This window comes from Gracilinanus agilis, chromosome 4 (genome assembly GCF_016433145.1).
Source record: "Gracilinanus agilis isolate LMUSP501 chromosome 4, AgileGrace, whole genome shotgun sequence".
Taxonomy (NCBI): domain Eukaryota; kingdom Metazoa; phylum Chordata; class Mammalia; order Didelphimorphia; family Didelphidae; genus Gracilinanus; species Gracilinanus agilis.
Window position 1 is genome coordinate 486552279 of NC_058133.1, and position 5275 is coordinate 486557553.

Here is a 5275-nt window from a genome sequence, read left to right on the forward strand (position 1 = left end):
CCAGGGTCACACAGCTGGGAAGTGTCTGAGGCCAGATTTGAACCTAGGACCTCCCATCTCTAGGTCTGTCTCTTAATCCACTGAACTACCCAGCTGCCCCCCTTTAACCCCCCATTGCCTACCCTTACCACTCTTCTGCCTTGGAGCCAATACACAGTATTGATTCCAAGATGAAAGGTAAGAGTTATAAAAAAAAAAAAACTAACTAAAAAAAAATCCATAGTTAGTATGATTCTAAGATGGAAGGTAAAGATTTGGTAGAAAGAGAAGAAAAAAAGAAATATTCTACCTTCTGTTCTGAGGAGGTGCCATAGTAAAGTGTCTAACATTAATGTCAGTGACTGCCCTATGCACTCTAACTCATATCTTCCAAGAGTCAAGATTTGGTCAGAACTCAAGAGTTAATGTGGAAGATTTATTTGATGATATATCATTAACATGAGCAAAAAGGACTGTGTCAATGATTGTATCTTATCTCACTCCTAAGGGTGTTTTAAGGCCCTTATCATTTACTAAGAAGCTTCATCTGGGAGGAACACTGTGCTTGATTGACAAGGTGGTATATAACACAAGGTCCTAAGTCTCAAAGAACTTACAGCCTCATGGGAAAATGATTATTTAAAAAATAAACAGTAGGTGTATATAAAGCTGGGAACCATCCTCAGGATCTAGAGTATCAGCTTCCCAAAATTCAAGACTATTCAATATCTTTTAAAATACAGTTAAGTAACACAGTGAATAGAGCATCAATTCTGGAGTCCAAGAGGTCCTGAGTTCCTAGCTGTGTGACCCTGAGCAATCACATAACCCAGATTGCCAACCCCTTACCTTCTTCTGTCTTAGAGTTGACACTAAGACAGAAGGTAGGGGTTTAAAATAATACTTCTGTATTTGAATACAAGGATAACCAGTTAGGGATTCAGGAGCTGAAATTTTCAGACATATTTTGCACTTTTCTCAGTGCATGGAAAGGGGAGTTATAATAATAGAATAATAAATAATAATAAAAAGTTCAAGGGCAAAGGTTCTTCCTACATAAGCAGCTAGGAAGCAGGGGTAGGTTTGGTTTTGTTTTGTTTTGTTTTAACTCTGTTCACTCTTACAACTTCTACAAGCCATAACAAACACACATCCAAATTCTCAAATGGACTTGTGAACTCACAAATGTAGGTATGCCAAAGAAACCAACTCTACCTATACCTGCCCATACTATACCACTCCTGTCTGTAGCCTCTCATAAATTTGCCACAGTGGTATCTACCCAGTGTGCTAGGGACCTTTCTCATTCTCTCTCTGTCCCTTAAACCCTTACCTTCCATCTTAGAATCAATACTGTGTATTGGTTCCAAGGCAGAAGAGCAGTAAAAGCTAGGCAATGGGGGTCAAGTGACTTGTCCAGGATCACACAGCTGGGAAGTATCTGAGCACAGATTTGAACTGAGGACCTCCCATTTCTAGGCTTGGTTCTCAATCCACTGAGCCATCTAGCTGGCCCCTCTCATTTTCTCTTAATGGGGGAAAGAATCCTAATGGAGTTATCACTCACTCTCACTACTGACCAGCCCATCTTTTTTTTCATCTTCATTTGCTACTCAGTGTAGAGACTGGCACTGGCCCAGCATCAACCTGCCACCCCTGAAAAGGAAATTATATCTGTCTAGAGGTGCAGCTTCAGTGCCCATGACCCACCCTGGGAAGCTCTATGTGACAGGTGTCAGATACGAATGTGGGGATTGTATAGTAGCTGGCAAAGGAGAGTTAAAGGATGCCAGGAGCCACAGGCCCTGGGCTGGCATCCCTGTTGTTAAAACCCATTATCCACCCTAGAGTCTAGCCAGCCTCTGGCACCCAACTGGCTTTAGATGAGTTGGCATTGCTAGTGCAATGATCTTTTGGCAAGGGTACGTCTTTTATGGCTGAGACACCACACAATAAGACTCCTGGTTGTGAAGCCAGAAAAGGGGGAAGGGGCAGCATTATCTCTTCTTCTCTTTTAATATAATGACCATCTCTTCCTCGGTCTTGCTGAGCCCCTCACTCTTCCCAACCTCAAATCCTGCCCTAGAGCCCTCTCGTCCTAATTAGTAACTACCTCTCCTAGACTACTGCTCCAAGAAAGTCAAAGCCACCATTCTTTTTTCTTTTTTTTAACCCTTACCTTATACCCTAGAAATGATATTAATTCTAAGGCAGAGAGGTAAGGGCTAGGCAACTGAGGTTAAATGACTTGCCCAAGGTCACACAGATAGAAAGTGTTTGAGGCCAGATTTGAACCCAGCCACCATTCTTTCTAGCATTTCCTCCTCTCAGGCCATCATCTCCACAGTCTGGCTAACCCTTGTTTCTAGGTATATCTTTTCCTTTCTTTACCCCTCTGGTTCTGAAAGAATTAATTTGGATTAAATAGATGTGATACCATCCCTGTGCATTTCTAGACCAAAGTGTACCACCCTGGCCACAACACTCCTGTCTCTGTTAACTCCTCCAATATGGACTTGGATGAACAGCATCTTATACCATATTCCACAATAAATTCAGAATGGATATGTGACTGAATACTAAAAATTGCACCATAGAAGAGAGAAAAAAAGCAGATCATATGTCTTTTATAGCTTTGGATAGGAGATAAATTCTTGAACAAATAGAGATAGAAGAAATTATAAAAGATGAAACTGAACATTTTGATTATTTGAAATTGAAAAGCTTTTGCACAAACAAAATTAATGTGTCTAGGATAAGAAAGAAAGCAACCAACTGGAAAAAACAAATCCGATAGATAGATAGATAGATAGATAGATAGATAGATAGATAGATAGATAGATAGATAGATAGATAGATAGATAGATAGATGGATGCAGGGTCAGCTAGGGGATAGAGCATTAGACCAGGAGATGGGAGGTCCTGGGTTCAAATCAGGTTTCAGACATTGGGCAAGTCACATAACCCCAGTTGCCTAGCCCAGTGATGGGCAAACTATGACCTGCAGGCCAGATCCAGGACCCTGAAATGTTCTATCCAGCCGCCAACATTATTCCTAATCTGACAGATACAATGAGTAGGATAAAATACAATGAAACTTCGAAAGAGTTGCCTTAGAAACAGACTGACAGATGAGCATTTCCTTTCTTTTGGCCACCACCCCCCTTTAAAAAGTTTGCCCTTCACTGGCCTAGCCTATACCTCTATTCTGCCTTAGAACCAATTCTCAGTATCAATTCTAAGAGAGAAGATAAGGATTTAAATATATGTATTTATATGGACATGCATGCAACTAACAGAGATATATAAGATCAAAAGTTATTCCTCAATAAATGAGTTATCAAAAAATATGAACAAACAGTTCTCAAAAGAATTGCAAACCATTAGCATCCATGTAATAAAATGTTCCAAATCATTAACAACAAAGAAGAGCAAAAATCAAGTCAATCCTGAGGTTTCAACCCACACCCAGCAAATTGTGTATTATGACAAAAGATTGGAATATTCAACAAAGAAGTTGTAGAAATTCATATGCAAACTAATACATTATTAGGGGAGGTAGGAAGCCATTTAACCAGACTGGAAAGCAAATTGTAGTTAAGAAAACAAAGTTGCTAAAAGGTGTATTTCCTTTGAGCCAGAGATTCTCCTTCTAGGCATAAGTCCCCCAAGAAGGCGGATCCATATACATCCAACTATCTATATCAGCCCAGTGTGGTAGCAGACAATTGAAGGGAGAGGAATAAAATAGTCTCCTATTGACTGGGAAATGGCTAAACAAATTGTGGCAAATGGAAGTAATAGAATATTAGTGGGCTGCAAAAAAATGATGAATAGGACAAATACAGAATCCTGGATTCTTAGGAAATGATGCAAAGGGACATAAACAGAGACAGAAGAATAATAGACAAAATGACTAGAATAATGCAAATGGAAGGAACCAACACAAAGCAATAGAAGATAAGTGTTGCAAAATTGCTAAGAACTAAATTAGCCCCAAAGAAGAGCTGGGAGAAGACATCCCCCCTTACTTGTAGGCAAAGTATAGGATCCACAGGTGTAGATCACTGCATAGATGTCATATATGTCACATGCTGTACCTCTTGGATTGCCTGGGATACCAACTCAATCTATATTCCCTGCTGAATTCTTAAGAATATTTCTGCTCCTCTGGCTCCCTTCTTCTCCCTGCTTTGAATTTCAAAGGGAACTCCAAGTCCTGAGCCAGCCTCTCACGACCACCTGCTTCATTCCCTAAAAAACAACCCCTTCTCCAACCCCTGAAGGGAAAAGCTAGTTCCTTATTGAATTCTGGAATACAAGGCAATCAGCCAACAAGTTTTTGCTATGTGCCACGGTAGCAGAGGAGACTGCCAAATGAGACAATATAAGATAGACAATCAGTCATTCAGGGGTGGTGAGGTGGCTCAGTGGATAAAGCACCAGACCTGGAGATGGGAGGTCCTGGGTTCAAGTCATATACTTCTTAGCTGTATGACCCTGGGCAAGTCACTTAACCCTAAATGCCTAGCCTTTATCACTTATTCTGTCTTGAAACTGATGATTCTAAGACATAAGGTAAAGGTTTAAAAAAAAAGTCAGTTATTCATACAATAAAGTATTTGAAGGGTCTTCTCTGTGCCAGGAACTTTGCTAAATACTAGCTACACAGAGAAAGACAAAAGACAGTTCTTACTCTCAAAGACCCATAATCTGATAGAATCCATGGCATGTGAACAACTATGCACAAATAAGATAAAAACAGGATAAGTTGGTGGTAATGTCAAAAGGAAGGCACTAGCATTAAGGGGTAAGATATGGAAGCATTTTTAACTTTTCACTAAGGAGGTTTTAGGTCTCAAGGCTCTTTCCATGATAAGTTAGAAAGTATTTTGGAAGAAATTCTTACTTTGGAGGTAGCTAGGTGGCTCAGTAGATTAAAGCCAAGCCTAGAGGCAGGAGGTCCTGGTTTCAAATCTGGTCTCAAACACTTTCTAGCTGTGACCAAAATGGGCAAATCACTTATCCTTCATTGCCTAGGTTTCTGCCTCAGAATGGATACTTAACATCAATTCTAAAATAGAAAGTATAAAGGTTTAAAAACAATCTAAAGGGGGGGCAGCTGGTAGCTCAGTGGATTGAGAGCCAGGCCTAGAGACGGGAGGTCCTGGGATCAAATCTGGCCTCAGACACTTCCCAGCTATGTGACCCTGGGCAAGTCACTTGACCCCCATTGCCCACCCTTACCAATCTTCTACACAGTATTGACTCCAAGACAGAAGGTAAGGGTTTAAAA